We start from the raw sequence: 12,340 nt of genomic DNA, 5'->3' as shown, positions 1-12,340 counted from the left end.
CCGCCACCACGCCTGGCTAATTTTTTGTATTTTTAGTAGAGACAGGGCTTCATTGTGTTAGCCAGAATGGTCTCAATCTCCTGACCTCGTGATCTGCCCACCTCGGCCTCCCAAAGTGCTGGGATTACAGGTGTGAGCCACCGCACCCGGCCCCTGTTTTTGGTTTTGTTTTTGTGACAGGGTCTCACTCTGTTGCCCAGGCTGGAGTGCAATGACACAGTCTTGGTCACTGCAACCTCTGCTTCCAGGGTTCAAATGATTCTCCTGCCTTAGCCTCCCAAGTAGCTGGAATTACAGGAGAGCACCACCATGCTTTGCTAATTTGTTTTAGTAGAGATGGGGTTTTATCATGTTGGCCAGGCTGGTCTTGAGCCACCGCACCCGGCCTAAGCTGCTATGTTTTGGGGTAATTTCTTACAAAGCAGTGGATAATTAACACAGAACCTCTCCCTGTTCCTTGCCTTGGGACTAAAACACATGAGACTAGCTTTAACAAACAGGATGTTAGCTCATGTGGTATGAATAGATGTGTGAGGTATGCCCCCCAATAAACCTTTTGCAGTTCCAACTCCATTTCAGTATCTACTGATCCTTAACTGTGACGCCTGGAGAAGCCAGACAGAAAAAAACCAGAGGAAAAGGAAGCCAGGGAGCTGTTACATAAAACTTAATGCGCAGCTGTGAGACAGACTCCAGCACAGACATGGGTGAACTATATGAAGTGGCCAGTCTCCTCAACAATTGGGTAGCTAATGAACAGACTTACAGGACATGTGCCAATTTGCTGGTTATTAAGAACATGCAGGCCAGGCGCGGTGGCTCAAGCCTGTAATCCTAGCACTTTGGGAGGCCGAGACAGGTGGATCACGAGGTCAGGAGATTGAGACCACCCTGGCTAACACGGTGAAGCCCCATCTCTACTAAAAAATACAATAAAACTAGCTGGGCGAGGTGGCAGGCGCCTGTAGTCCCAGCTACTCGGGAGGCTGAGGCAGGAGAATGGCGTAAACCCGGCAGGAGGAGCTTGCAGTGAGCTGAGATCCGGCAACTGCACTGCAGCCTGGGCGACAGAGCGAGACGCTGTCTCAAAAAAAAAAAAAAAAAAAAAAAAAGAAGAACATGCAAGTTAGGCCAGGCGTGGTGGCTCAAGCCTGTAATTCCAGCACTTTGCAAGGCTGAGGCAGACAGATCACCTGAGGTCAGGAGTTTGAGACCAGCCTGGCCAGTATGGAGAAACTCTGTCTCTACTTTAAAAAAAAAAAAAAAAAATTAGCCAGGCATGGTGGCGTGAACCTGTAATCCCAACTACTAGGGAGGCTGAGACAGGAGAATCACTTGAACGTGGGAGGCGGAGGTTGCAGTGAGCCAAGATTGTGCCACTGCACTCCAGCCTGGGCGACACAGCAAGCCTCCATCTCAAACAAACAAACAAACCATGCAATTTAAATGAACAATACATTTCAATTTCTGGGTTGTATACTGTGACAGAAAAAATTCTATGATGGTACCTGTGGCACTTCCTATTGTGACACTATGATTAGTTTAGGTTATCTGGCAAAGCTGAGGGATTTTGCAGATGTTCCAAAACAGTTGAAAGTCTTTGAAACAGGGCTTGGCCGATGGTAGTGGCTCACACCTGTAATCCCAATACTTTGGTAGGCTGAGGCCAGTGGATCACTTAAGGCCAGAAGTTTGAGACCAGCCCGGGCAACATAGTGAGGACTGGTCTCCACTTTTTTTTTTTTTTTGAGACAGAATCTCATTCTGTCACCCAGGCTGGAGTGCAATGGTGCAATCTTGGCTCACTGCAACCTCCACCTCCTGGGTTCAAGTGATTCTCCTGCCTCAGCCTCCCGAGTAACTGGGACTATAGGTGCATACTACCATGCCCGGCTAAACAAAAAAATTTTTTTAAATTAGCCAGGCATGGTGGTGTGTATGCCTGTAATCCCAGCTATTTGAGATGCTGAGGCAGGAGGAATGCTTGAGCCCAGGAAGTTGAGGCTGTAGTAAAGTATGATTGCGCCACTGCAGTCCAGCCTGGATGACAAAGTCTGGTGAGGTTCTGTCTAAATAAATAAATGAGAAGGCTTAGTTACCGACTCTTGCTGGTGGCCTGAAGAAAGGAACCTACTGTGAGCTCTACAGCTGCAAAGAAATGGATTCAGCCAACTGAATGAACGTGAAAGTAGATTCTTCGACAATCAAGTCTACAGATGTGAATGCAGCCAGCTGATAGCTAGATTGCTACTTCTGGAGATCCTAAACAGAGGGCCCAGTTAAGCTATGCCCAGACTCTTGACTCACAAGAACGGTGAGATAATAAATACATGTGGTTTTTCCCGGGAGGTGGAGCTTGCAGTGAACCGAGATGGTGCCACTGCACTCCAGCCTGGGCAACACAGCGAGACTCTGTTTCCAAAAAAGAGCAGAAAAAAATGTGGTTTTTAAGCTGTTAATTTTGTGGTAAGATGTTACACAAAAACAGAAAACAGGCCAGGCATGGTGGCTCACGCCTGTAATCCTAGCACTTTGGGAGGCTGAGGCGGGTGGATCATGAGGTCAGGAGTTCGAGACCAACCTGGCCAATATGGCGAAACTCTGTATACACTAAAAATACAAAAAATAGCTGGGTGTGGTGGTGCATGCCTGTAGTCCCAGCTACTCAGGAGGCTGAGGCAGGAGAATCACTTGAACCCAGGAGGTGAAGGTTTCAGTGAGCCGAGATCGTGCCACTACATTCCAGCCTGGGTGACAGAGCAAGACTCCATCTCAAAAAAACAAAACAAAAAACCAGAAAACAATATAGACATGCAAAGCTTAGAGAACATGCATCTCTGCTGGGTGAACGTGGGTGGCAGTGACCTTCTCACACTGATGGTAGAAGATGTATGAAGGGAAATTTCATAGTATATGACTAAAACTATTTTAAATGTTTATGCCATTCTTTTTTTTTTTTTTTTTTTTTGAAGCAGAGTCTCGCTCTGTTGCCCAGGCTGGAGTGCAGTGGCCGGATCTCAGCTCACTGCAAGCTCCGCCTCCCGGGTTCACGCCATTCTCCTGCCTCAGACTCCCGAGTAGCTGGGACTATAGGCGCCCGCCACCTCGCCTGCCTAGTTTTTTGTATTTTTTAGTAGAGACGGGGTTTCACCGTGTTAGCTAGGATGGTCTCGATCTCCTGACCTTGTGATCCGCCCATCTCGGCCTCCCAAAGTGCTGGGATTACAGGCTTGAGCCACCGCGCCCGGCCATATGCCATTCTTTCTAGCTTCTAGGAATTGTACTTGTAGCAGTTCTTCCAAAATGTACTTCAGTAATTAAACAGCGGATCTGCATTGAAGGTTTACCATGCAGAGCGCACAGGTATTAGCTAATGCAGTCCTCATACAGCAATGTATGTTATACTCTGCTCTGATGGTTAAATGACAAAGTTTTAGAGAAATGAAATCTTTTGACTCAGTTTATGCAACTAGAAAGCATATGTGCTAATAAGCAGATGCTAATTGGCTTGAATCCATTAGTCACTCTTTTTTTGTTTGTTTGTTTTCTCTTGTGAGACAGGGTCTCACTCTGTCACTCAGGCTGAAGTGCAATCACAGCTCACTGCAGCCTTGATCTCCTGTGCTCCAGTGATTCTCCTGCCTCACCCTCTCAAAGTGTGGGATTACAAGCATGAGCCTCCACGGCTGGCCCATAGTCACTCAATCCCCTGTTTAATTACTATCGAAATAAATGCAATAATGGATACTTGGCTCAAGCATATATTGTTGAATATTAATTATCTAACCCAGGGGCTGGATACGGGGTGTTCGCACAATTCTTTTTTTTTTTTTCTTGTGAGACAGAGTCTCACTCTGTCATCCAGGCTAGAGTGCAGTGGTACAATCATGCCTCAACATCCCAGGGCTCAGGGGATTCTCCTGCCTCAGTCTCCTGAGTAGCTGGGACTACAGGTGCGGGCCACAAAGCCCGGTTAATTAAAAATTTTTTTTTTTTTTTTTTTTGAGACGGAGTCTCGCTCTGTCACCCAGGCTGGAGTGCAGTGGCCGGATCTCTGCTCACTGCAAGCTCCGCCTCCCGGGTTCACGCCATTCTCCTGCCTCAGCCTCCCGAGTAGCTGGGACCACAGGCGCCCGCCACCTCGCCCGGCTAGTTTTTTGTACTTTTTAGTAGAGACGGGGTTTCACCGTGTTAGCCAGGATGGTCTCGATCTCCTGACCTTGTGATCCGCCCGTCTCGGCCTCCCAAAGTGCTAGGATTACAGGCTTGAGCCACCGCGCCCGGCCAAAAAAATTTTTTTTTTTTTTAGAAATGAGGTCTCACTATGTTGCCCAGACTGTTCTCGAACTCCTGAGCTCAAGCGACCCTCCCTTCCCAGCCTCCCAAAGTGCAGAAAGCACAGGTGTGAGCCACTGGGCCGGGCCCACACAATTGTTTCAAATTTTCTGCCTGTTTGAAAATGTTCTTAATACAATGTTGGGGTAAGGTAAATGCAATATTTATTTTGCAGTTCTTACCTCTTTGGCTGAGGGAATTGCTTGCTCCTCAGAGACTCTTTCTTTCTCTTTTCTTCTTTCCTTCCTTCCTCCCTCTCTTTCTCCCTTTCTCCCTTTCTTTCGCGACTGAGTTTCACTCTTGTTGCCCAGGCTGGAGCGCAATGGCACGATTTCGGCTCACCGCAACCTCCGCCTCCCGAGTTCAAGCGATTCTCTTGTCTCAGCCTTCCTGAGTAGCTGGGACTACAGCTGCCCGCCACCACGCCCGGCTAATTTTTTGTATTTTTGGTAGAGACTATTTTTTGTATTTTTAGTAGTTTCACCATGTTGGCCAGGCTACTCTGGAACTCCTGACCTCAGGCGATCCGCCCGCCTCGGCCTCCCAAAGTGCTGGGATTACAGGCGCGAGCCACCGCGCCCGGCCCTCCTCAGGGAGTTTCTAAACTGTCAGTAAGCCACTGGTTTTCCCTGTATTCATAAAAAAACTGGCAGGAACGCCCAGGATCCTAAAGTGAGCTTCAGTCTCAAGATAGTCAGCGACCGCCCTCCGGGCCAGCGTCGGGGCCTTGAGGGGCCTCTGGAAAGTGAATCACAGGGAGCATCTCGGGGTTTCAGGATTTTGGCTGTCCGCTGCCCAAGCCTTGGCATCACGGGCGTTTTTCCCTCTCACGTTCAGGTCCCTTCAAGGTCGGCGCCAGGTATCCTCCCAGAACACGGGCACACAGCCACGCCCAGGACCCCCACTGCCTACCTGCTGCCGCTAGAGGGCGCCATCGTCGCGGCTAACGCAACCTGAGGAAGGAAGCGGTGGAGCACCACATCGCGGGGTTTTCTGGGAGATGGAGGCGGTGGAAGCATACGCATGCGCAGCGACTGCGCCGCAGTGGGCGCGCATGTGCAGCGGGGGGGCGTGATGACCCGGAGTCTCCAAGCCACCGCAGAGTAGTGCGGGGCCGGGGGCTCTAAGGGGTAGCCGCAACCTGGACGGCCTGGGACACAGCTGCGGGTTCCGGCCAACAGGCCCGGAGTCGCGGCCTCGGCTCCGCTGTGGGTGCACGGGCTGGGGCTGCGGCGACTCCTGTGCGCTCCGCGTCTGCGGCTGGTAGGAATGGGGATCGTCCCCAGATCCCGCCTTCCGGGCAGGGCCTCCCCTGCCAGCGATCCTGCCCACAGTCCAAGGATCCTCCTCGCTTCTCGTGGACTGCGGTGTCAGCCGCCCGAGCCGGTCCCCGGACACCTGGCCAGGTGACGGCCCCCAACCTCCGCCTGGCGGGGGGTGGTCTGCGAGTCCCCCTCATCCCCGGCAGACGTTCCCGAGCTCCGGAGGGAAAAAAGGACGAGGAGGGGGCTGCTTATGAGTCTGTCGCTGTTGATTTAGTAGTTGTGGAATGTGAGCCCTGGGGAAATAAGTGGAAGAGGCATGGACCGTGTGGCTCCACTGGGGCGTTCGCGAATGCCTCCTGGAGGAGGAGACCAACCAGAAAGAAGAGGCAGCGTCCAGCAACTGGACAGAGGCCAGAGGGCCTTTCTGGCAAGAGGACTGGGGTGAGCAGAAGCTGATCCGGCTCTTTATTCCTGGGCGCAAGTGCCGTGTGGCATAGGTCAATGAAGGCCTGAAAGGGGTGTTGAGCCAGCAACAAAATGCCTTGAGTGCACCATTAAAGAAGCAACAACTATGGCTCACGCCTGTAATCCCAGCACTTTGGGTGGCCCAAGCGGGCGGGTTGCCTGAGCTCAGGGATTCAAGACCAGCCTGGCCAACATGGTGAAACTCCGTCTCTACTAAAAATACAAAAATTAGCCACGCGTGGTGGCACGGGCCTATAATCCCTGCTACTGGGAAGGCCGAGACAGGAGAATCGCTTGAACCGGGGATGCAGAGGTTGGAGGCTGCAGTGAGCCGAGATCACGCCACTGCACTGCAGCCTGGGCTATAGAGCTAGACTATCAAAAAAAAACCAAAAAACAAAAAACCAAAAACGGAAAAAGATCACATATGTTGGCCAGACAAGGTGGCTCATGCCTGTAACCCCAGCACTTTGGGAGGCTGAGGATTACTTGAGCCCTGGAGTTTGAGAGCAGCCTGGGTAAAATAGTGAGACCCCATCTCTACTAAAAAAATTAGAGGCATGGTGGTGTACACCTGTAGTCCCAGCAACTGGGGAGGTTGAGATGGGAGGATTGCTTGAGCCCATGAGGTCAAGGCTGCAGTGAGCTATGATCATGTCACTGGACTACATCCTAGACAACAAAGACTCCATCCCTAAGAAAAAAAAAAAAAAGTCATTTTGTAAATGACTTCTGGGATGCTTATCTTGATGTAGAAAATCTCCTACCCCAAGAACAAACAGATAATTCCTGAACAAGGATTGGCAAACAATGGCCTCAGTGGGCCTTCTGTTTCTGTAAAGTTTTATTGGAACGCAGTCACACTCGTTTGTTTAGTATTATCTAGGCTGCTATCTGGCAGAGTTGGGTAGTCATGGCAGAGACCTTATGGTCTGCAAAGCTGAAAATATTTATTACTGTGCTTTTTACAGAAAAAGATAGCCTACCTGTGACCTAGAAGAATATACACTTGTGGCCGGGCGCAGTGTCTCACGCCTGTCATCCCAACACTTTGGGAGGCTGAGGTGGGTGGATCACCTGAGGTCAGGAGTTTGAGACCAGCCTGGCCAACAAGGTGAAACCCCGTCTCTACTAAAAATAGCAAAATTAGCTGGGTGTGTTGGTATGCGCCTGTAATCCCAGCTACTCTGGAGGCTGAGGCAGGAGAATCACTTGAACGTGGGAGGTGGAGGTTGCAGTGAGCTGAGATCTTGTCACTGCACTCCAGCCTGGAGGACAGAGTGAGACCCAGTCTCAAAAACTACAAAAAAGAATATACACTCGTGCCAGCACAATACTTAGCACTAAGGATTTCTCTTTGCCACTGAACAGAAAAAACACCCTTGTTGTTATTAATGATGTTATGCTTTATTGTTAACTTTATTACTAGATGATTACTTTTACTCATCTCTTCTTTCATAGTCTTCTATTCTTCTGATATTTGTGTGTTTTAGTGCCTGTTTTAGCCCATCTGCTTAATATGGTACATTTTAGTATCTAATAAAGGGTGCCTGACTTTTTTTTTTTTGGAGACAGAGGATCGCGTTGTCACCCAGGCTGGAGTGCAGTGGTGCGATCTCAGCTCACTGCAACCTCCGCCTCCCAGGTTCAGGCAATTCTCCTGCCTCAGCCTCTTGAGTAGCTAGGATTACAGGTGCCCGTCACCACACCCGGCTAATTTTTGTATTTTTAGTACAGGTGGGTTTCACCATGTTCGCCAGGCTGGTTTTGAATTCCAGACCTTAAGTGATCTACCCACCTCGGCCTCCCAAAGTGCTGGGATTATAGTCGTGAGCCACCGTATCCGGCCTCTGACTATTCTTTTAACCAGATACTGTTGGACTTTTCATATGATCTTTAAGTTGTTTTGTTCTGTGAGCTGGCAGGGGCGGTGGGGGGAGTCTTTGAATTGGAATTGCTATAATTTTGTTTAGTAGTTTTGTGAAGATCTTTTTTTTTTTTTGAGACCGAGTGCTAGGAATGCAGGCGTGAGCCACCATGCCCAGCCAATTTTTATATTTTTAGAGATGGGGTTTTACCATGTTGGCCAGGCTCATCTTGAACTCCTGACCTCAGGTGATTCCCCCAGCCTGGCCTCCCAAAGTGTTAGGATTACAGGCGTGAGCCACTGTGCCTGGTCTGATATTTTAATACTTTAAAAAAATATGGGCCGGGCGCGGTGGCTCAAGCCTGTAATCCCAGCACTTTGGGAGGCCGAGACGGGTGGATCACGAGGTCAGGAGATCGAGACCATCCTGGCTAACACGGTGAAACCCCGTCTCTACTAAGAAATACAAAAAACTAGCCGGGCGAGGTGGCGGGCGCCTGTAGTCCCAGCTACTGGGGAGGCTGAGGCCGGAGAATGGTGTGAACCCGGGAGGCGGAGCTTGCAGTGAGCTGAGATCCGGCCACTGCACTCCAGCCTGGGCGACAGAGCGAGACTCCGTCTCAAAAAAAAAAAAAAAAAAAAAAAAAAATATGTAGGCCTTCATGGAGAAATTTTAAAAAAATACTTTCCATTCAGGAATAATATGTCAGTGTGTTCTGAACTTAACTTTAGGTCTGTTAATGAGGTTTTTGTATTTTCTTCATGAAAATCCTTTATTGCTTTTGCTAATTGATTTCCAAGTTGCTCCCAGCATCACTATTGTGAGTGACAATTTAATCACTATTCTGGATTACAATTTTTTTTCCAATTTTCATTTCAAAATTGTGAAGTATTTCAACCTGCGGAGAGGTTTGGAGAGTAATAGAATAATATATAAATAATAAAGATGACACCTATGTATCATCGAGATTTTACCTGTGTTAACATATAGTCAGATTTTCAGATTTTGATTTGTTTTTTCATATCAAGCATCACAGGTGTAACTGAGGTCTCCTTTGTCTCTTCCCCAACTCTTTCCCCTCTCTCCCCTCAGGTGCTACTTTCTTGAGGTTGGGCAATCTATCTAGTCCATGTTATTGTTACTTTACTACTTATGTATGAATCTCTGTATAACATAGAGATTTTGTGTCTTTTATTTCCACGTAAATTGTATCATGTCGATAAGTGCACAGTTTACTTTTTGCACTCAGTTTTTGGAGAACTGTCCATCTTGTATATATGTTAGTCTTTTTTTTTTCTTTTGAAATGAAGTCTCTCTCTTGTCCCCCAGGCTGGAGTGTGATGGTGCGATCTCCGCTCACTGCAACCTCTGCCTCCCGGGTTCAAGCGATTCTCTTACCTCAGCCTCGCGAGGAGCTGAGATTACAGGCGCCTGCCACCACGCCTGGATAATTTTTGTATTTTTGGTGGAGACGGGGTTTCCCCATGTTGGCCAGGCTGGTCTGGAACTCCTGACCTTAGGTGAGCCCAGTCCGTTTGTTTTAACCACCCCCTATTGCTCCTTTTCTCATACCACAATTTCTCTCTTCCCTGCCACTAAATATTTAGGCTTACAATTTTCCCATGCTAAAGTTTAAGAGAATCACTGAAAGAATGAAAACAATGTGTAGTTTTCATTTTCAACCGACTGTTACTAAAGAGGAAAGTTACTGGCTTTGTTTACATTTCTTAGATCTAGTCATTTTAACAAATTAAATGCTGGGATTACAGGCGTGAGCCACGCACCCAGTAAATAATTATATTGCCAATGAATAATGAGTGTACTTATTCTGAATTTTAACATTATCTCAAAAAAAAGGTTATAGATATGGAAATATTTTAGGAAATTATGCAGTAAGTAAAAGGAAGGTTCTATAACAAAATAATGATAGCATCGGGTTAAAAATCAGCGGAGGCCATAGGAGAAAGTAAACTCCTGCGCGTCCGCCCCCAGGCAAGTCCACGGGGCTAATAACCCAGTACCCGCGGCAGCTCCAGCGTTGGGCTGGGGAAGCTCAGGGACTCCGCGCACGCGCACATCCGTGTCCCGGCAGCCGCGCAAGCGCAATCGCCGTCGCCCGGAACATGGCTGCCGCCGGCCGTCAACTGTAAGTGCCGACACATCTCTGATCCCTGCGCTGCCTTCGTTTCCCCCGGGGGGACGGCTTGGCGGGTGGAGGCCCGCCGGGTCCTTGTCGGGAGGCGAGGGGCGCGTCCGCGGGTGGGTTTCACGTGGGTAGTGGGCATGTCGGGCTCGCTAGGGCGAGGGTCTGGCCGGGGGCGTAGTTGTCCTGGCGGGTGGGGACGCTCTGTGGCGATTGGGGTCACTCCTCTGAGGGAGGTCGCTCCCGGGCTGGTCTGGACGCCCCCGCTCTTTCCTTAGAGTCACCCGTGAGTTCCGTGCTCGCATCTCTAGCCCGCCCTCCCATAGAGACAGTTTTGCCGCGCCTGCTGGGGTCCGGGTCCTTCCCTGGGGTAACCCCCGAGTCTACCGCTTTTCTACTGGCTGGTGGGAGGGGCAGTGTAGGCTTGGGTCGGCCTCCGGCTGAATTGGTGGCCGTGAGCCAGGCGGCTGAGCTGCTTCCCCTTTCAGTCTCGCAGGTGTTAGATCACCTGTGTGTTTTTTCCATTTGATATTGCAAAATCATGTTTTACCGCAGTTCTCAGTGAGGGCCGCATTTTTGCACCTGTTTAGTGACCATTTCGCTGTCTTTTTCCTTGGTTTAGTGGCTTATTTCCTTTGTGCACTCTCCCAGTCTCAATATTTTATGACAGAAAATGTTGGTTTAGATAGAGAAGCTGAAAGACTTGTGCAGTGAAAGACCCCGTTAATATCTGCTGAATTTACTGTATCCCTTACTTTTCCTTCTGTCCATCCTTTCAGCCATCCATTAATCCACCTATTTTTGGAAACATGTCAAAGTAAGCCGCATATATCACAACACTTCTCCCTCAGACAGCTCACTATGCTTACCATGAATTAGAGTTCAATAGTGCTTTTTAAAATTTTTTGAGCCAAAATTGACTTTCAGTGAAATGCACAGATCTTCACTGTACCATTGATGAGTTTTGACAAATGCAACCTAAACTTTTATTAAAATTACCATCAGCCCGAAAAGGTCCCTTATTTTTTGCCAAGTAAAAAAATTTGGCTGTTGGAACTTGGGCTTGTTAAAGTACGTTTTGAATACCCAGCTTTTGTCTGTTTTTCTTTTCCCACAGCAAGTGACTTTCCTCCATTCTACTGCTTGTGTCCCTCTCTCTTCACCCAGCTTTTCATTTTGAAAAGTTCCACAGTTGCATAAAAGTTGCAGGAATAGTTTAACACTTGTAAAACCATCCAGATTCTCAAATTATTAACACTTTTTGCCACATCAGCTTTATCTTTCTCTTCTCCCTGCCTCAAACACATGCATAGGTGTTACCAGAAAGGGGGACTGGAGCTATACCCCAAGAAAGGGTTCTTATATCTTGGGAAAGAAAATTCAGGGCGAGTCCACAGAGTAAAGTGAAAGCAAGTTTATTAAGAAAGTAAAGGAATAAAAGAATGGCTACTCCATAGACAGAGCAGCCCCAAGAACTGCTGGTTGCCCATTTTTATGGTTATTTCTTGATTCTGTGCTAAACAAGGGGTGGATTATTAATGCCTACCATTTTTAGGCCATGTAGGGTAACTTCTGATGTTACTATGACATTTGTAAACTGTCATGGTGCTAGTGGGAGCAGGACTAGAGGTCACTCTCGTCGCCGTCTTGGTTTTGGTGGGTTTTAGCCGCCTTCTTTACTGCAAGCTGTTTTATCAACAAGGTCATTATGACCTGTATCTTTTGCCAATCTCCTGTCTCATCCTGTGTCCTAGAATGCCTTAACTGTCTGGAAATGCAGCCCAGTAGGTCTCAGCCTTATTTTACCCAGTCCCCATTTAAGATGGAGGTTTGCTTTGGTTCAAACACCTCTGACATAGGGTTCTCTTTTTTTTTTGAGATGGACTCTCGCCCAGGCTGTAGTGTAATGGCACGATCTCCGCTCATTGCAAACCCCGTCTCCTGGGTTCACACCATTCTCCTGCCTCAGCCTCCTGAGTAGCCGGAACTACAGGCGCCCGCCATCATGCCCAGCTAATTTTTTGTATTTTTAGTAGAGACGGGATTTCACTGTGTTAGCCAGGATGGTCTCGATCTCCTGACCTCGTGATCCGCCCACCTCAGCCTTCCAAAGTGCTGGGATTACAGGCGTGAACCACCACGCCCGGCCAAAGATAGAATCTTACCCCGTCATCCAGGGTAGAGTCCGGTGGTGCAATCTTGGCTCACTGTAACCTCCACCTCCCAGGCTCAAGTGATTTTCCTGCCTCAGCCTCCCGAGTAGC

The 12,340-nt window shown here is 48.6% G+C and overlaps 1 protein-coding gene across 3 annotated transcripts in view; it reads left to right on the top strand.

Moving 5' to 3' along the window:
• Positions 1-5,408: 5,408 nt before the first annotated feature.
• ZNF329 (zinc finger protein 329) overlaps positions 5,409-12,340 on the top strand; it is a 30,301-nt gene continuing 23,369 nt past the window's right edge. Inside the window, exon 1 of one of the 3 annotated variants that reach the window (XM_025367725.1) lies at positions 5,409-5,741. The gene's annotated coding sequence lies outside the window, so the exon portion shown is untranslated. Of the gene's footprint in view, positions 5,742-10,023; positions 10,080-12,340 lie in introns of those variants that run through there. The other 2 variants (XM_025367722.1, XM_025367724.1) reach the window with 2 other exon arrangements.

This window comes from Theropithecus gelada, chromosome 19, assembly GCF_003255815.1.
Source record: "Theropithecus gelada isolate Dixy chromosome 19, Tgel_1.0, whole genome shotgun sequence".
NCBI classification, from domain to species: domain Eukaryota; kingdom Metazoa; phylum Chordata; class Mammalia; order Primates; family Cercopithecidae; genus Theropithecus; species Theropithecus gelada.
This window is presented reverse-complemented; position numbering and strand designations above follow the sequence as displayed.